Raw genomic sequence first — 21,760 nt, forward strand, 5'->3', positions numbered from 1 at the left:
AACAATTTTAGAAGCACATTCTTTTGCAAAAAATACATATTGAACTGCAAATGAACAAAAGTGTACATTGTAGTGTGTTTTCATTTGCAATAGATGTTAAAAGAACAAACCATGAAACCAACAAATATAATGAAAAATAAATTAAAATAAACCAATCGTTTCAATGTAATTTGTCAAAAAACAAATAGCATTTACCTTGTAAATTGATTCAAATCTCAATTTCAAAACATATGATACTACCCACCTACTTAGTAGGCTTCCCACATGGGATTTAAGGCACACATATAAAGTGGATTGTTCTCTAAATAACAAATAATGCATACTCTTAAACAACTATGAAAAACTTCACTCATCAAATCAAAACACATTACAAAACAACCCATTGAAAGATTAATCTTTTTGAGAACAAAAACAATTATATGTGATATGAATGCACGTCTATGCTTAAGCAAATGCAACTTTTAAAAAAGCACCATTTGTATTTAATTTTGAGTTTGTACATAAAATATAAATCTTAAAAATTTCGCCAGAGTCTCCTTTGTACGGAGACCTCTTTCTAAAAAAAAACCAGTATACCCTTTTCTTGGGCTCCCACATGGGGTTTTCATCACATAATTTGTTTTTCCAAAAAAAACTGTCCACCTCATCTTGGGCTCCCACGTGGGATTTAAGGATTATCTTACATATTAAAATCAAACACATTTTCAATAGAGTCAAAGTAATCTAACTTCAAAGTGGTTATATGACCTGCATATCATAGTACATAGGAACCTCCAATCACATAGTCTAATCACACGATTACCAAAAGGCCATGTCCACATCGATACACGATCATGTACAAAACAAACACAAAAAGAAAACATAAAAGTAGCCTATTAAATCAACTTAAGAACCCTCAAAACCAAAGTACATTCCAAGTGCTAGTATGTCATGCTTCTCATACTACACAATCAATAAAATGGCATGTCCATGTCATATGGCTGTCGTGTACATAAAATACATAAATCAAAACATCAAAATGAAATGTTTGAAGAGAGTTTCCTAAACCAAATGCGCACCTCTTAATCAACATTTCACTAGTCTACATGCCATGTTGGACAAACATCTTTCATACGGTACATCGTCTTTTTATGCAAATACTCCTATCTAAGTACTAAGCACAAATCTAAGTCAATATTTTCAAAGCGTAGTCATCCCTCATCTTTGCCACTTGCATCCAGCATAAGTATCAACCTATAAGATTCAAAATAATTATACTTAGAATTAGCAAATAAACATAGCTCTTTATTGTACAAACCAATCCTATGAACTTTTCTCTTGCACATGCTTGAACCTAATTTACAAATGAAGTCAATTTACCTTTCACACACTCATTGAAGACCTTGTAGTCCTTAGCATCAAGCTGGTATTTCTTAGTCTCCAAATCATACGTCAAGTTTGCAAGTGAAATTATAGACTCCAAGGATACACATTGATTGTCCACAAGATCGTATGTATAGCTCCTTGCACCCTTAGCTTTTTGATACCATGCAAGATGTATCTGTATATTTGCAAGTCGGTCAAGAAGATCAAAAGGACCCCTGGTCTCTTTCATAGCAGCTCCCACTTTTCTTCTCATACACACAGCTCTTCCAAGATACCATGTACCTTTATCTGCACCTTCGCTAGTGCTACAGATATTTCCTTTCCTCTTGCACCTTGTGTCATCTTTGGAAGACAAACCCTCAAATAAAACAGCACAATCTGAGCCTACTACAAGAGAAGTTCCTGTTTGAAACCTGATAATTTTATCCATTGAAGAATAAATCTCAGTTTTCACCCTTGTTAGTCTGTCCTTAGATAGAGTTGGATTTCCATTTAGCTCACTCACAAGAGTACTCTTACATATTTTCTTGTCATCTATCTCTACAAAGAACAGAACTGGCTCTAAACTTTCTCCTCTTCATCAACTACAAACACATGGCGTAACTCACATTCTGCGACTATCACGTCATCTTTGGCACATGTGCTCAACTCATTTGCACCTTCCTCTATCTCAAGAGGAAGGTCATCAACAACTCCATTATCCAAAATTTGGTCATCTGCATTGGCAACCATTATATCTTCAAGATCTCTCTCTTGCCATGTGTCATGGCACCAAGAGATATCGTGAATCCCTAGTATTTTGCACACATCCTTCGCTTCACAAAAGCCCTCTCTTAAAGCTCGTACTATGTCCCCATCACAAGATACGGACATGTAGTCACCAAGATTGGCAAATTGAACGCCAGGTACATGATTCATTACAGTCCATATGCTTTCTTGCTTAGAGTGTGCTGCTGGAAAAACAAGCATGGAGCTTGATTGAATCTCGGCGATCATGCTTAGCACACCAACATTGCTTAACAAATCAACTCCATCATAACTCCTCTCATTTCTAACCATACCGCCAACTTTGCTAAAGAAAATTTCAGAAGTTTCTGACCCCGTTGCAAACAAAGGAGCTTCTAGATGTGTATACTTTTCTCTGAATAACTTGATTATAAAAACTATAAAGTGGCAAGAGAGCTGAATATCAAGGAATGTTTCTTTGCTAAAATGAAATTCTCCTTGAGAGTGTATATCGCTTGTTTCATGATCCAAGTGTGCCACATCCTGAAAAAACAACGTTAGATATTTCTTACAAAATGAATAACTATTGTCTTATTTTAATGGCAAACATAAAGAATGAAACCTTGTCTAAACACTGAGTACCTGAAAAAGAAGGAAACCTTGCCGGAAGCTTTCACTCTCTCAAATAATGAGAGAGTTGGAGACAAAAAAATATCAATATATGAAGCTACTATTGAAAGGTACATTTCTGTTCCAAGTGTTCTTTCTTGCTGAAATTGACTTCCAATGCGCAAATCCTTCAGACGCGCTTGCACCTTACATCCTGCCAATCTTTGGGCTAATCTCTAGTTTTGCCTATCCTTTCTCTCCACATCACCCTCTTGCAATCCATGCTCATCAACCTTGAAATGTTGATATACAAGAGCAACATGATTCAATCTAGCGATATCCTTGCCAAGGACAGGTCTTCTAGAAGCATTATCTAAAGGGTTAACCAACTTCTTCCCATTATGAATGAAGTCCGAGTCATGCAATCCCAAGATACCTTCCATCATAATCTATGATCGTGTTAATGGCCACCCCTTCCGAGGAATCTGGTTCCTTGGGAATGGAGGCACAGTTTGAACACATTAGCCCATCAAATGGCATTCCCAGTATGCTTACTCTGCTACAATTTTTGTGACGAAAAGTTCCAGATATGTCAATGACGCATTGATCCTTATATAACGTTGCTATGGTGTTTGGCTCACAAAACCAATTTGCCCCCCCTCTACTATCATCTAAAAATGGTTTTAGGTCAATTGTGTTTCCTCCAAATGTGAATGATTTTTGCCAAAATCCCCAACATAGTGTTGAATATATCTTGTCTTCTATTTGGAAAAAAAGGAAAACAAAGAACAACAAAAGTCTTTTTTATCAGAAACTGCTTCCAAAGTGGTACAAGAAAAAGACAGAGAGGTACTTAGAATGGAATACCTTCACCTTCATTTCTTTCTGGTGCACTCGATGACTTCCCGGAACATACTAGCAAGGACAACACACATTCATCAAGCTTGTCAACAAAAGATCTACGATACTGATAAAAATGTCAATAATGCAATTTACCTGAGATTGGTTTGAAAAATCTAGTCAACTCCTTCTGATGGTCATCAGGTACCGGGAGCTTACTTGGACGACCAACCTTCTTTGTCCCTTCGTGCGAACTTGGAGCACTAGCCTGAATATGCACCTTTGACTTTGTGTGCTCTATCATGCATTGTTTGATAGACCCTGTCTTTGGAAATAGGGGGATCCATTTTCCATCAACATTGCACTTTATAAAGACTTTAGAGGTAGACTTATAGTCATCAATTGTCTCAAGCACCAATTCAAATTCTGATTTTCTCTCTTCTGCAAATGCATTGACCTCCTCCATTGCCTCAACCACCTTCTCTTTGTTTCTAGTAATAATCTGATCCTCTAGGCTTGCAGTGTGGGAGTCCAACCTTTTTGCTTCATGGAGACCCATGGATCACATGTGACTTATGGTCTTTAAGTGTGAATTCATAAAATTGTATATGGTATCTAGACCTCCCTGTCCATATGCAATCTCGCATTCTTTGCACCAGATTTGAAACAAAGCCCTCCCATCTTTATCCTTTGACATTAGAGTAAACCTATCAGAGTGTTCTTTGAATCAAAACTTCTCTTTGGCAGTCTTCACATCTCATTCCCACTTCTTGAATTGGGAGCGTGTAGCAAGAATGCTCTTCATACAAACTTCTCCTTCTCTCTCTTCCATAGAAGCATTGAGCAAGGAACTAAAGGGACATGTCTCACTTGTTGCTTCCTGATACGTTGAGGATCCCCCATCCACCTCATTGGATGCACCACTAGAATCTACCCTAGGGCGCTTTGCAGGGGATGCAGCACCAATTTTGTACTCTATTGTCACCTCATCACTAGTCACCTTCCATATCTCCTCTTGTTTTTCACTTATTGGTAACATACGTGAGCCTCCCAAAAATCTATAGTCATTTGAAGCTAAACCACCAGAGTCAATCTCTTCTGTAATCTCCCTATATGTAGCTCCCTCTCTCCCCATAACAAAACCAAGTGTGTTTGTTTGTCATGTCCCTTCATTGAGGTTAATCACAATCTCTTTGATGGCCATACTTGAGTTTGCTTATCTGTAAAGACAAGCCCCATTCATAAACAAGAATACTTGCAAACAACTACATAATTTGTAGCTACATCTTCACTCACAATGTCCATCTCTGCTACTTCAAAAAAAACTTGAAAAGAAAGGAATCTTTGAGTCTTTGAAAGACAACCTACGGCTTAAGACTTAATGTAGATTCGTGATTGAGTTGATACAACACTACCACTCAAAATTTTGAGTATAACCCAAAAAAAAGGATTGAAGCATATAAAACTCTTTGAGACTCGAGCATATAAAACACTTTAAGCATATAAAACAAAGGGTTTACAAGCTCCAATAGAGGGCGTTTTCCAACTTTCTACAGAATCTTAGCTAGATTTCGAGCTTGCCTTGAAAAAGAATCGACAAAGATTAGTGTAATTACCGATAAAAGAAGTACATTTTTGATGACCAACCAAAATAAAGTTACACTTTTGATGGCTAACATCTTGCTACAAGGCAAAAGAGTTTAACGCAATAAAAGGTTGGCATCATCTCTACCAATGGCCGCAGACATTTATTCCCATCCAAGTGCATGTGGGTTAAGTCTGCATACAATCCTTCAAATGATTTTCTATTATTTTCTTGTAGAAGATACCTAGCTTTTACAATCTCTTTAATATGGTATGCTTCACTTGCTGAACGAGATGCTAGCCAATTAGTATTGTATTCCATAGACAACTCTCTACAAAAATTGACCATCTGATCAATAAGCCATGCTAATGCATAGACATCAACCTCTCTGGTATACACATGGTCATTATGTGTGTCCTTCAATAGCTCTGGAGCAATCCAAGGTTTAGGCTTATGGGCTTTGCTTTGACACTTGCTTCTCCGGTAATTCACTAATCACGTTGCAGAGAGTTGACCTTAGAGACTGAAGAAATGTCTTCTTCTTAACCTCTGCCATAATGACTATAACGATATCCTATTAAAAAAAAAGAAGCATTCAAGTCAACCTACATATATATTGATAATTTTTATTTTATTTCAAACTATACATCAAGGATCCTGCATTATCCAAATGTGACACATTGATATACCATATTGCACTTTGAAAGCTAAAAGAACTGAAGGTAAAAATCGATAGCTCAAGATGGCACACCCGGTGAAGCCATATGACCATGTGACAAATTGAGACTATATTTGTAACTATATTCAAAATGAAGACATTGTGTATGTGCGACACATAGACCCAAGGTATTCTAAACGTGTCTTGGCAAGAAACTATAGCTCAAGATAACACACCCGGTCAAGCCATATGACCATGTGGGAATTGAGACTATAGAATTTGTAACTACATGTAAAAGCAAATTAACGATCTTAAAATATTTAACGCTCTTTATAGTAAAAACAGGCACAACTACACATTTGGTAAGAATGGATAGCTCAAGATGGCACACCCGGTCAAGCCATATGACCATGTGACAAATTGAGACTATATTTGTAACTATATACAAAATGAAGACATTGTGTATGTGTGACACATAGACCCAAGGTATTCTAGACATGTCTTGGCAAGAAACTATAGCTCAAGATAACACACCCGGTCAAGCCATATGACCATGTGGGAAATTGAGACTATAGAATTTGTAACTACATGTAAAAGGAAACTAACGATCTTAAAATCTTTAATTCTCTTTATAGTAAAAAAAGGCACAACTACACATTTAACACTAGAATGGTAACCTAACAGGACATAAAAGTGTCCTTTCAGGATTTTGGGAAAATTTTCCAAAACCATAGTAGATCCACTCATTTTGAAAAATCCGTTCATGAGCTTATAGTTCAATAACTACTACATATGGAAAAAATGAGAAAGTTGTAATTTTTCTCATCCCTTGGTCACTACATGCCTCCAAAGTTGATGGACCACTGCATTTTGCCCAAAACAACGATTTCTTACGGTTGATTGCATATAAATAAGAGTGGGTATTTTTGTAGGACATGAGATAAAATGCCCCGTTAGCTTCAATGGGTTTGTGACCAAAACATATGGTTGCTTTTACCTCACTAATTTTTTTTGGGCAAAAAAAAAGGTACAAAAAAGTTGCATTTTTGCCATTCTGCGGACCTATCATCAAAGTTTCTTTAGTCACGCTCAATACAGATACTATATACATGTTTTCTTAGTTCCCTTTGGGCCTTTGGATTCAAAAGGAGCCATGGAGCATGTCAAAAGGATAATGGATCTCTTAAAATTGGAACCTTGGGGGCAATTATAAAGTGCTAAATACAGCAAACATGAAAAAACGGGGTTTAGCATTATGACCTCTAGAAACCCATAGAAACTACTCAATATCTAGCCAAGTTTGTAGTCTATGATTAGATATGGTTACTACCTACAAAATACACACAATTGGCCTAAGAAACTAGCAATATTAAGAAAGTTATACTTACTACTCTAAAATGTATCGTATTCTTCAGCAACAATAAAAAAACTCAACCATCATCATATACTATGCTATATAGCATATCAGGTCCCCCAAAACTCAAGGAAGATTAGCTTTATGTTATACATTACACTTACACAATCAAAATTGAATTTGGATATCAAGAAAGCCACCAAAAAAATCATAAAAGTGCTAATTTTGGCCAAAAAACAGGATTATGCAATTCTTGTAAATTGGTCATAACTTTCAATTTTAACACTTAGCTCTCTCTACAAGCATCAAAACATGTTGAGAACTATGAAGGCCTAACCTCTAGCCATCTAAACCTCACAAACATGAAGTTTAGAGTGGTATAGTTGCCAAAAATTGAAAAAAAAGCCAAAAACAGGACCCGTTTTTTCACACAGTTTAGGTTCTAAAATGTTGTGCAAGAGTAAGGTTAATCGTGAGATCGATACTCCAAGAAAATTGCTAAGTTTTTTTCAGCTCATAAGGCAACTTTGTGGATATATAGCACCTAGAAATTCATTTTCATACTCTTTAAATAATTCAAGCAAAATGGTCACTTAACAGGACACAAAAGTGTCCAAGAACATAAAAGTGTCCTATTACCATTCTAGTGTTAATAAGAATGGATAGCTCAAGAGACCCAGTCAAGAAATATGGATAGCTAGAAGAACTGAAGGTAAAAATCGATAGCTCAAGATGGCACACCCGGTCAAGCCATATGACCATGTGACAAATTGAGACTATATTTGTAACTATATACAAAATGAAGACATTGTGTATGTGTGACACATAGATCCAATTTATGCTAAATGTGTCTTGGCAAGAAACTATAGCTCAAGATAACACACCCGGTCAAGCCATATGACCATGTGGAAAATTGAGACTATAGAATTTGTAACTACGTGTAAAAGGAAACTAACGATCTTAAAATCTTTAACGCTCTTTATAGTAAAAACAGGCACAACTACACATTTGGTAAGAATGGATAGCTCAATAGACCCGGTCAAGACATATGGATAGCTAGAAGAACTGAAGATAAAAATCAATAGCTCAAGATGGCACACCCGGTCAAGCCATATGACCATGTGACAAATTGAGACTATATTTGTAACTATATACAAAATGAAGACATTGTGTATCTGTGACACATAGACCCAAGGTATGCTAGACGTGCCTTGGCAAGAAACTATAGCTCAAGATAACACACCCGGTCAAGCCATTTGACCATGTGGGAAATTGAGACTATAGAATTTGTAACTACATGTAAAAGGAAACTAACGATCTTAAAATCTTTAACGCTTTTTATAGTAAAAACAGGCACAACTACACATTTGGTAAGAATGGATAGCTCAAGAGACCCGGTCAAGACATATGGATAGCTAGAAGAACTGAAGGTAAAAATCGATAGCTCAAGATGGCACACCCGGTCAAGCCATATGACCATGTCAAATTGAGACTATATTTTCAACTATATACAAAATGAAGACATTGTGTATCTGTGACACATAGACCCAAGGTATGCTAGACGTGTCTTGGCAAGAAACTATAGCTCAAGATAACACACCCGGTCAAGCCATATGACCATGTGGGAAATTGAGACTAAAGAATTTGTAACTACATGTAAAAGAAACTAACGATCTTAAAATCTTTAATGCTTTTTATAGTAAAAAAAGGCACAACTACACATTTGGTAAGAATGGATAGCTCAAGAGACCCGGTCAAGACATATGGATAGCTAGAAGAACTGAAGGTAAAAATCAATAGCTCAAGATGGCACACCCAGTCAAGCCATATGACATGTGACAAATTGAGACTATATTTGTAACTATATACAAAATGAAGACATTGTGTATCTGTGACACATAGACCCAAGGTATGCTAGACGTGTCTTGGCAAGAAACTATAGCTCAAGAGAACACACCCGGTCAAGCCATATGACCATGTGGGAAATTGAGACTATAGAATTTGTAACTACATGTAAAAGAAACTAACGATCTTAAAATCTTTAACGGTGAGTGACAAGCATAATCTATTAAAAAAATGCTTAAGCAACGGTTCCACTCGAATGTTAACTGGCGCAGCTCAGCCCTATGTGCATGGCGTCCCTCCTTGCCAATCGTCTGAAGCCTGCGCCTCCTCGTGCCCCACCTCGCCTGAGGGTGCCTCGCCTTGCCTCTCCGTTTGTCGCCTGTTGATTGCGAATAGTTAAAAAATACATTAATTAATATACAATTGATGTTCTAACAATTTTTTTCTCAATAAGTGGTGATTTTTTTGGTTGTGGGCAGGACTTCCGTTAAGTATATTGTATCCATAATGAATCGATTGATATAAATTAATTTATAAATTTTCCATTCTATTTGCTTTGCATTTATCTTGAACTATTTGTAAGATTTTGACTTCAAAGTTTTCGTCGAATGGCTTGTACCTGTAGATATAGCAACCCAACTTATTTGAAGGGTTATATTTGTGATGAAGAAAAAGTGGATTTTAATTCTTTGTTTTCCCTATATAAATTTTCTCATTTCTTAATAGAAAAAACACAGCAACAGTTCTTCCCAAAAAACACAAGAAGATTGAACTGGCCTTGTGTGTAGTTTCTTCATGATGGAAGAGTGGGCAAGAGTGATCGTTGGCTGCCTAGGGCTTCAACGCTAGGTGAAGGTGCTCCCCACTACTGGTGACTAATACCATTTGAGAGTGCACGTGTGCAAAAGCATGAGAGAGGAGAGGGAGAGAGAATGTAGACACAAGAACCAACAAAAAATGCAAAGGCTAGGAAAGGGAGGCGATCAGCCCCCCACTAACCATAGACCAGAAAACACTAATGAAAGTTGATATGTAGATAGAAAGTGAGGCACCTCTTGGAACCATATGTAGAGTGCCCAAGAGGGGTGAAAAAACCAACTACTTCCCCAAGACCATGCAAAAAATAAGTATATATATAAGGGAGTGTCCTATGGTGGGCGCCCAACTCAAGTGGGCGGCTAGCAGACCCAAACTCGGGTGACCGGACAAGGTACAACCTAGATTATGGGTGGCTAGCCCGGAGACACTAGTTGTATAAGGAAGTGCCCTAGACTTGTGTGAAGTAGCAGAGTGGTGAACTCTAACATATCTCAAATGACCATAAACATAAGCATAAGAGGCTCAATTCTATGAGAAAACATCAACCATATGAGAGCATGAAGATCCTACAACCAATCAACTGTGCATCATCAAATCAACCCCCAAGTGTGGCAAAAATTGGATGAAAAATCAGCCATAAAGTGGGCATTAATGCATATGCACAAAGCACATAACTTGAGTGTAGAAGGTCTGATAAAAACTGATCATAAAAGTCTGGTCATAAACAAGAGCAAAGCAGCCCACAATGAAGGCATAAACTGAGTCAAGGCACACAATAGAGAGTATGTTACTTAGTGTGCAATGGAAAGATAGATAGCCCTAGAGTGATGGGCGTATATACAATGCACGGGGGAAAAATCCTCCTAAAGAGGGAAAAAATGTCCCGGTGGTCCTAGTGTGTTCACACACATCACTACCACATGTAATGGTAACACGTATACCCTGCGACAAGGTACAAGCATGGCTTGGTCACTAAGTGTGCATCTTCATGGGTGAAGCTAGGCAAAGTGTCGGAGTTTGTATACGGTGTGAGGATGTCTCACATCCTTGACAACCCTCCCTTATGAGAGACAGATGAATACCATGAGGGGAGGATTGTCAGGGATATCTCATATCCCTATCAACCCTCCCCTATGAGAGACCTATGAATACCATGTGTGTATTCCATTTCCTTGCGAGTATGGCTACTAAGTATGTCCTTTGATAAAGAAGTATAAAAGTAGGATGTAGAACCAAAAGATATGTATGTGTCCTCACCTAGCGAATGTGCCAATAGGGTGTAGGATGAAAATATGTGCCTCCCCTTGAAGAATGTATGCCGTCAAGGTGTGTAGGCTCAAAATAGATAGGTGCTTTATATAAATATCTGTGATTTTGGAGTGTGAAATTATAATAGTGATTTCGCTAGAGCTTTGAGGGGAAGTTGTTGGAGTTATTCCAAAGGAGTTCAGTTCAAACACTCATAGTGGTAAGCTATAATTTTCTCTTCCAAACTGTTTTCTACCATTTTTTCATCAAAGTTTAGTGGGATTCATTTCAAATGTGTGAAGTGTTCCTCCTCTCTTCTTAGAGTAGTAGACATTATCAAATACATATACAAAGGTGTGTGATGCAAAGGTGCAAAGACGTGGGTCTTAAAAACTGGAGCGGTTCTCTCCACCAAGGCACTGTCTACCCGAGATACAATTGTGCGTACGCTCAAGCGTCCAAGTTGATCCAACTTATAATCAACATATCTTGTGGTTGGGTAATCCATTTTCAATTCTAAAATTTTTATTGTGTTCCTCCTTATTTTCTCTTGCAATTAAGCATTGCAAATTCCCTTGTGGTTTGCAACTACGCATCTACATTAATCTTTCCCAAAAGGCACAATAGCAAAAAAATGCAAAAAGCTGGTCAAAATAGCCAAACAACAAAAGCTAGTCAAAAATCACAAAGCAGATACAAAATTCCACTTTTGATTGAGGAAAATTGATCCAAATCCAAAAAAGGTCGGGGAATAGGCTCAAAATAGCAAGGACTACAAACTCACATTGTTTCATGTCAAAATGAGGTCAAACATGGATCGCGATCCATGTACCTCATCATGATTTTTTCTTGAGATTTGAGTAATAGGTAGCCATGGCATAGACAAACACTTTTATCTAAAGAAGCATTTGCAAAAAAGTTCAAAAAAGTGGTCAAAAGAGCCAAAAACAGAAGATTGTGGAAAAATACCACATCAAACCCACGACTTCTTTTGGTTGACCAAAATTGATCCAAATTCAAAAAGATTTTGGGAGCATGCTACAAACATCATAAACTATTAAATAACCAAATTTCAAGTCCAGAAGTGACCAAACATGGATTGTGATCCATGTTTATCATTTGAGTTTTGGGACAGAAACTACACCGGCTTGTAGCAGAGACCATTGCGAACAAAACTTCCCAGATCAAGGTTACCAAAAAAGTTCAAAAAGTGGGTCAAAAAGGCCACTTCAAAATGAAAAACTTCTTACACAAACCTAGGGTTTCACTTTTGGTTTAATTTTTCTTGTCCAAATTCAAAAAGATTTTGGGGATGGCCTAGAAATACCTTCATCTATGAGTGGTTCAAATTTGGGGTCAAAAGCTCTCGAAACATGGATCGTGATCCATGTACCTCTTCATAGTGGGGATATCTGACTTAATGAGCTTGTAGATATACTTGAGTACATCTCTCAAACCTCAAGTTTGATTTGAAAATAGGTTATGGAGACCAAGATACAAGCCAAAGAGTTCGTGTGTCATCCTCATCCTGAGATTGTTTTGAGTGTTGTTTTAAGTGCAGTTCACCAAAATTGCTCTAACTTTTGATACACAACTCCAAATTGAGTAAGATAAAGGGAAGAGTAAATCTTCCGAGCAACAGGACACACCAATGGTTTTGGTTTTAAAACCAACTTTTTTCAGGTCTCCTAATTCCCAACTTTTAGGGTACCAACAAAAAACCAGTTTCCAGAGGCCAAAGAGTCACAAAGACCTGACTTTTGAGAGACCTGATTAGGGACAAAAAGGGATAAATTTCACTAAGGAAAGATGGGTTGTTGAATCTTATCTTGAGATTTTTAAGTGATCCTTTATCATGACAAATGTCAGGACACCGGCAAGGCCGGACTAGACAAGGGCAGGGCCGGGCTAGGCGGTGTGGAAAGGGAGTCCAACTAGGGCAAAGGGCTAGGGACTTTGCTATATAATGGGTGGTTGGGTGGTGGACTCTCAGGCTCTAGCTTCCCTTGTCTTACACTGGTATCAGAGCTAAGTGTCTATTTTGGGAAAGGGGAAGTTGTGGTGCTTTCTAGCCACACAAAGCCTTGCATGTCGTGGTCCAAGACTGTGGGGATCACCCCTTGCTAAGGAAGTCAATGAAGAAGAATCCCCGTGGGCACGCGGGTTTGCCAAGGAGAGCCACCGGGTGCAAGAGCACCAAACCGATGGCACGCAGGCTCATCAGAGGCGTAAGGGCCTGCCAGTCGCTTCTCGACACAGGGCCGAAGCCCCTCTTGCATTGCATCGTCCACCCCCGGCGTTCCAAGCACCTACACGCTACCTGCTCACGGCCATAGCCGACTAGTTCATTTTTTTCCCACTTGAGGGTGCCCAACCCCCTTAGGGGTAGTGGCCATACACAAAACTTAAGCATAAGGGGTGGTACCCACGGTGGGTACCCCCCCCCCCCCCCCGTCCACTCCATGTGCGAGTATGGCAAGGCCGGAAAGGACGGCATTGACAAAGCCAACACACATTTCGACACAAATTTTTTGCGTATTATGCAAAAACTTAGAGATTTCAAGACCACCAATTTGGCGGAGTTGCAGTACAAGTTTTTGGTGAAATTAATTACCGCTTTCAAGCCTAATTGATTCGGCGATCAAGAACTTGTGGAATTCCATATACGGCGGACAATTCGAATCACTCTCCACCGGACTACTCTCGATTTTGACGGAATTAGCAAGGCTCATTATACTTTGCGAGTGCTCTCAATATCAAGTATTTTTTCTGAGTACTCCTTGCACCGCACTATGTAGCCATGGATTCAGATATCAATATGACATTCGATTTTGAGCAAAGTACTCCTGATCGTGCCAATGATGGCCTGCGGCCGGATCCTCTCAAGGAGAGTACTCGCGACGCTACGGCAGGTGAAGATACTTACAGATTTCTCGATATTCAAGAATTTCGTGCACTTCAGACACGCATGACAGTCATGGATGAAAATTTTAAAGCTTTAAATGAAAATGTTACTAAATTATCCACATTAGTAATTCAATTAATGCATCAGCAATCTAAGAGTCCCGCTGACACGCACATGCATGAGCACGTTGCCACACAAGGGCAGGGAATTTCTAATCTAGGGAAAGGCCCAAATGCTGATACATTGTATACTCTCACTGCAAAAGAGGTGGATGAACTGTTGAAAAACACCAAACTACCGATTTTTAAGGGCGAAGACCGAGACTGCAATAAGGATGCAATGAATATCTTTCTCAGCAAGTGGGATGGAATTCACGCCTTATAGCGTACTCTGGACGCAGTCAGAGCTCTACAAACGAGCTTAACTCTAGAAGGCAAGGCCTACAAATGGTGGATGTCTCTCAAGGAGAAGAACATCATACCATAGAGTTGGGCAGCTTTTGAAGCAATGTTTAGCAAGGAATGTTTGCCTATAAACGAGGCCGATCAGAATTGGACAGCTTGGGACACATGTTGATGAGCTCCCAAATTTTTATAATGGCAATGTTTGTTTTGAGCTTCCTCCAATTCACAACAATGAAAGGATGCTCGGTATGGAGCAGAAGTGCGAAGGTCAACTTTGGTCTTGCCCAACATCGACGAACATGGCCATAGATTTCATTGTGCGTTTGAGTTATTGTAAGCCTTCAATGTTGCAGAGTGACATGCCCTTTTTATATTGGTGAAAGGAGATACAATGATGCCTTCTTTCATGGACATCTGGACAGACAAATGAGCACGGGCTATCCTACTAGCGAAGGTAAATCTAAAATAACCTGCCACTATTGTGACAGAATGGTCACTTGTTCAAATGTTTGCAAGTGTATCTATTATGTGATGCCAAAGGAAACAACAATAACACGTTTGGTGATCCATCTGGGAGTGCATGACCACAATGTACAGCCAGGTACTAGAAGGCAGCTCTTGAAAAGGTGCGCAATCTTGTTAAGACAGTTTTAAAGATTGAGAAGGGGGGTCCTAGAAAAGTACAGATGTTAGTTTCTCGTCAAATGCTATTCCAATATTTGACTAAAGAAGATGATTTAGAAGTTGTTGATGTAGAGCTTAAACATTTTCTTGAGGAATGATACCACTTGTTCAAAATAGGGGATTCAAAAGTATTTTGTCAAATGAGAAAGCTTAACAGGGTCAGGTTGTTGGTGATGGATACAAAAATATACTATTGCTACGAAAAAAGTGTGTTTTTCTATTCTTTCATGGAAGTTGTTTTCTAGGCTAGGGTGGACCTAGCGACAAATGTTACGTATTCAAAATGTCCACAAAAGGACTTGATTCTGGAGTTGAGCTTGTCAATGGAATGAGACAAGGAGGGACAAGAGATTTGAGTAGTGCTTGGGTGCACTTTGATCATACTCATCGAATTGAAGGATGGGAAACTATGTCCTACTTGGTTTATGATCCTGGGTAAGTGAATTTATAAAAATATGTTAGATAGCATGTTTTGATATAAGACACGTTTTATTACATATTTGTTCTATGTGTACAACATGCAAGCATTGCAGGTGATCGCAAAATGTGAATGTAAAGAAGAAGATGAAGAAACACAAGTCTTGCTTTGGAGAAATTTAAACAAAGTTATGGAGAGGTGTGGGCATGAACCAATAGACTTTGTGTTGGGGTTAAGGCCTATGTGCCTTGACCGGTCGCCCAGGTCATGGGCGCCCGCCCACTGTTACCCTATACTTATAGTGAGTATACTGTATAGGGGGAGCCGCCACTTCACAGTCACCCCACCCACATCGTGTGTGTGTGTCTTCTTGTCTCTCTCTCACTCTCCGTCTGTGGTGATCCCCGATCCCCTTCAATTGGTATCAGAGCGACAGGTGTGAGAGCGTAGATGGACGGCTTCGCGATGAACTCGTCGGCTATGGCGGAGAGGTCACATATCTCAGCAAAGAAATAGAGGAGGCTTGTGTACAGCCATACAGAGGCTTGCACGAGAGCTCTCAGGAGCTTCCTAGTGCTCATAGATCAGTCCACAGTTCCTCTACAGATCAGCCCACTGTGTACAACATCTTCCCTCTTCTCGGCAAGCGTTGCAATGGCTACATCGGTGAGACAGATTGGAGCTTGGAGCTTCCATAGACATGGAAGCATTGTGAGATTGATGCATTCAGCTCACGCATCGAGGTGGGAAGTGAGTTTGAGCCTTTCTATGAGCTCAAAGAAGCACAGAAGAAAGTCGTTAGCAAGTGCAGAGGTTGGTTGTGGATGATATGTATGGTCACCTGTGGTACTCTTTGTTAGCATTTGTTGGACACAGGTTTGCAGAGCTTATGCATGTATGTTGAGTGTAGTTTGATGCGCATTGATTGCTCATTGTATTGAGCTTGCAGGACAATGGTTATTTTGTGTTGATAGCCATTGTGCGTCGAAACTATGGTGAAATTTTCCCAGGAGTTTTATGAGCATCATTTATGCGATCTAGGTAGAGATTGCAGGTTGCACTCAGCATTTGCGTACGGTGTTCTCTGCAAGTGGGAGATTTGTGCGTGTGTATGCATCGATACCGCATAGTGTGGGCTTGGTGATTAGCTCACAGATTGCAGTGTGATACTAGAGCAGGCGAGGCTTGTATTGACATTGCGGGAGCTCTATTTTGGAGTGTGTCTCACAGGTGTTACATTGTGTTTCCGGCCATATTTGTAGATAGTTTCTAGGTGTTGTTGGTGAGGTGGTTTTGCTTTCTAGTTTGCTACATTCTGCTCATGGCACAGACAGGTGGTCGCTTAGATTATGATCTCTCCGAAATGTGCATGTTTGATGGGTCAGACTTTGCAGCATGGAGAGAGTGTATGCTTGATGCATTGACATAGCGAGGGTTGCATCGACCATTGAGTGGTGATGCAGGTAGACCTTCAAACATGTCTGACGATCAATGGCAGGAGCTAGAGGAGATGGCACTATCTACACTCTCTTTGCACCTTGCGGAATCTGTATATGCTCTTGTTATGTATGAGACTACTTCGAGAGCACTTTGGCGCAGATTACATGATATGTATGATAGATCTGAGTCATCACGGACTCGTGTGAGACATGTACATTCACGAGCACACCGACAGGTGACATGTTGGTATTGTGGTCATTCTGGACATGTTAGACGGCGCTGTTTTCGTCATATGTGACATCGTAGGAGACATGGCAGTCTCAGAGATGTATGTAGTGATGCCATGGACTCAGTTGCTTTGACAGTTGAGGCAGATGTAGTGTCGGAGTATACTAGTGACGGGGATGTCACTTTTACCTCGAGCTATGCACGAGATGCTATACATGTGGATAGTGCACTCCCTTCGCAGTGGTTGCTAGACGCAGATGCTATGTTTTATGTCACGCCGCATCATGAATGGTTTTGTAGCTATTCTAGCGGGATGCTTGGCAGTGTACGTTTGACCGATGGATCGGTGCATGCGATAGCAGGTGCAGGAGATGTGAGACTGTCAATACCGAGTGGTGCATCTTACTTGTTACGACATGTGCCCTATGTACCAGATTTGACAGTGAGTTTGATCTCGATTGGTCAGCTTAGAGATTGTGGATGTCAGATTTCACTACGAGAGAGAGATTTTGTGATGCATTTGGGTTCGCTAGTGATTGCGAGAGGTGCCAGGAGTGGTACAGGTTACCCATTGCATGTGGATCACGGGAGAGACGGTGTTGTCTCTGTGATCATGCAGCCAGGTAGAGAGCGAGAGAGCAGGCGAGTCTCTTTTGCTTGTGGGTTGCAGGATGCTTTGCATGGAGTGCAGAGCAGTGACCTTGTTATGCAGGTTGCGTCTACGGGTAGAGCGGGACAACTCTAGTGAGTCACAGCAGGATGAGTCATCAGAGGTGATGACAGATATGACTCACATGGATGCTGAGATGTCGGCTATTGTGGAGTCATTTCTTGATATGCTTATGCCAGAGCTTGATGCAGATTCAGGACATATGTATACTCTTGGTACACATGTGATATGTGGTGGGCACGAGGAGTCACTCCAGAGCTCGGAGTCAGAGTGCCATGGTCTCTATGATAGGGGACAGGATTTCCATGAGCTGAGTTCTGAGTTGGAGGTGGCAGAGGTTGCCAGGGTTGCATCAACGTTCGGTGTCCTCATGTACGAGATGCTGATCTCAAGGCTCGACATAGCAGCTGCAGTTGGAGCATTTGCAGCAGGGTTGATTAGTTGTTCGATGACTGATCTTGGCATAGAGCATAGGGGAGGTTTGCAGGTATTGGACCGATACTTGCAGGAGTGCATGAGCTCTTGTAGACTCTTTGTAGAGCTTGGACCTAGCTCTGTGTTGCTTCCGCAGCGGGATGTTTGTCTATCAGTAGAGCCGGGTGCACTAGCTCATCGAGAGTCAGTGGGCATAGGTTGAGAGAATATCTCACCTTCTATTAGTTGTACACTATTAGATCTTGCTTAAAGGCACATTGGCCTTTAAGTGAGAGGTTGTTGGGGTTAAGGCCTATGTGCCTTGACTGGTCGCCCAGGTCATGGGCGCCCGCCCACTGTTACCCTATACTTATAGTGAGTATACTGTATAGGGGGAGCTGCCACTTCACAGTCTCCCCACCCACATCGTGTGTGTGTCTCCTTCTCTCTCTCTCTCACTCTCCGTATGTGGTGCTCCCCGATCCCCTTCACTTTACTAGATTTATGTCTGATGAAGCTAGGGCTAATTGGTTGGCAATACGAGTTGTATACAATGGAGGACAACATAATTTAATGGAGGGGAGGGAGTGCTTGTGTCTTTTCCATTGGGAGCGGAGTCTACATAAACACACAAAAGAACACGTCGCTACAGATAGACAAATGTATCACATTGAAATGTGTGAAGCATGGCGCTTAGCAAAGACTACAAATGAGGCCTCCCATATAGCTTCCCCAATACAAGAGTGGTGGGTGATATATGTGATAGGGGATATTAAAAAGGCTTTAATTGGTGGGAGCTATAGATTGCCTATTGGGGAAGCGCTGAGACAATTGTATATCAATCATTTTTTGGTTCTTATTAAATACATGAAAGCAGAGATTTATATTTATATGGTTTTAATCATTTTGTATTTATAGGTCAGTAAAAGTCCATCGGAGAAATCTCAGATTCCAAGTATAAACTTGTCAAAGAGCACCCATGCTAGTTGGCTGGCAGGTGAAGGTGGTAAACGTAAAATCTCACTTTATGATACATGTGTTAGTGATGTTTTGAATGCATATATTCAATGTGCAAAAAGATTGGGATACACCACATGCAGATACATCGGAACGGGCCCTTCCATAGAAGCAATGATGGTCAGTTTCAAACACAGAGAATCTCCAAATACAACTCATTCTGTGAGTACATTACAAGGCTTAGTTGCTAGTAGTCCTTTGTATGAGGAGCATGTGATGGAAGGTGACAAAGAGACGGTACAAGGAAAGAAGAAAACAAGTGCAATCAGTACAAGCTGACATAAACCTAGATATGTAATGGAAGCAAGACAATGCAAAACCAGAGGGAGACTACGGAATATACATTTTGATAGAGAGGATAATGAAGAAGTATATGTTGTCACTGAGAGTGAAGCAAGAGACAACATTCCAGTGCAACCTAGGGAGAATTTAATAAGATCTATTCAAGAGGTCCAAGTTGCTCGCGAAAAGTGGGCTTTACGAAAGATGCCAGCCAAGAAACGAGAGGGAGGGACTCTTCTTATGTCTCTTCTAAGTACTCATCACTCTCATTTTGAAACCCTTCACTCAACAACCATATAGCACAATATCACATAAATTAGCACTAAAGTAAGACATATTCGTTCTCAAAAGAAAAGACCCACTAGTGTTAAGGTATTTACTCTTTTGTAATTCAAACTCTTGCTTTGGAATAACTCCTAGTGGATAATCCAACCACCAAGGACAAGCATTGGCTTCCCATGTTGTTAGAATCCTTTTAATCAAAGAGGGAGAGAACATTGTATTCTCATCATGCACATTAATCCACTCTCTACTGAATAATGGGGCTTCATTCAATTTCTGTGCCTCAAAGCATTGCATAAACCATCTACACAATTCTTAGAGCACATAAATGCAATGGCATAATAAATGTCATGTATCCAAAAGAAAACGCCAGAGTCTCCTTTGTATGGAGAACACTTTTTCAAAATGAACCATAAACACTATCTTGGGCTCCCACGAGGGATTTAAGTGTTTTTAACATAGACATTATACACGCGCGTATTGTCAAAAAACCATCCACCCCATATCAAGCTTCCACAAGGAATTTAAGGACTTTTTGTAAACACAAAATGATATTTCTTCATTCTCAAAATGACCCACTGTCACCCAACCATGACAAAAAAATGAAATGCTTTTTTTTATTTTGCAAAGAGTGCAAGTGGAAGATGCAAACCTGTAAATCACTCTCTTATCCAACAACACAAGATCCGGCATCTTCTCACTAGATTTGGAAGACTTCACCGCATCCATTAGATAAATAAAAGCCTACGTACATAGCAACAAATAAAAAACACACTCAACTTGATCTTGTGTAAATTAAAACATGTTTGTATTCTATTAAAAACATTGGTCAAATGTCTACCTGTAAAATATGATCCTTCATGCTCATCTTGTAGGATAGGTCAAAAGAATTTGGAAGTTGTGGACCTTCTACTTGTAGCCTTTCATAAGTGTAGCCTCCCCATGCAAATGAGCCCAATAAGTCTCCTTTTTCATGTAACTTCTAAAAAGCTTGTAATCACCAAAATGAAGATATTGAGGATCCTTAGACTTAGTGAGGCTCATGAGGTGCAAAATTATCTTCTTTCTACGAGCAATAAGAACAACATATCATTTAATCATATAGAAAAACAAAATGGAACGAACACAATTAAAAATGAGAAACTCATAGCTTCAATACCTCTCAGGAGTGATTTTAGAGCTTGTCAAACAATAGAGCTTATCTCTATTAATCTTTAGCATTCCAGGTTTATCCCATTTAATGCTAAACATCAACTTGAAGAAAACATCACCATTAAGAGGATTGGCAATTGATAAGTACTTGTAGCCCCTATCTTTCAACCGTTCCTCTTCTACCTTTGTGGCCTTGTCCAGTCTCTTCTTCTTCTCAACATCATTTAGTCCAAGTACATCTAGCTTTGCTCTTTCTTTGGACATAAATGCACTGAAATCATCCTAATACACAACACTATATTGAAACCATAATAAGATTTTACATTAAATTACCCAACATGTATAGTAGGTATCACCTTCCACACAAGTTGAGATATCAATCCACATGGAATGTTGTACCATGGTGTAGCACCATGGTAATACCTTGCCTCCACAGTCATCTCCACCCTAGCTCGTTCTCTCATATCGGGTGCCAATTTTTGAAGGATTGAATCTTTATTTTCCATGCCAAATCTTTGAAACATATAAACGTCATGAGTGATATTTGGCATGACATGTGCCCTGGAAATGCTGCAAAAAAATAGAAAACAAAGAGTTGAACATAAACGGACTGGACTGGTACTGGTATACTGGTACTGCAACTGTATTGAACTATCTGATACAGTACTAGAATGGACTAGATTGGACCTCTTGACTGGTACTGGACCTGACAGGTATTGGACTGTACTAGGCTAGTACTAGATTGGACCTGATTGGTACTGGATCTTATTGGTACTAGTACTGGTATTGGATTGGACTGGATTGGATTGGTACTG

The sequence above is a fragment of the Adiantum capillus-veneris genome, chromosome 22 (genome assembly GCF_014529385.1).
Source record: "Adiantum capillus-veneris isolate H3 chromosome 22, ASM1452938v2, whole genome shotgun sequence".
Lineage (NCBI taxonomy): Eukaryota > Viridiplantae > Streptophyta > Polypodiopsida > Polypodiales > Pteridaceae > Adiantum > Adiantum capillus-veneris.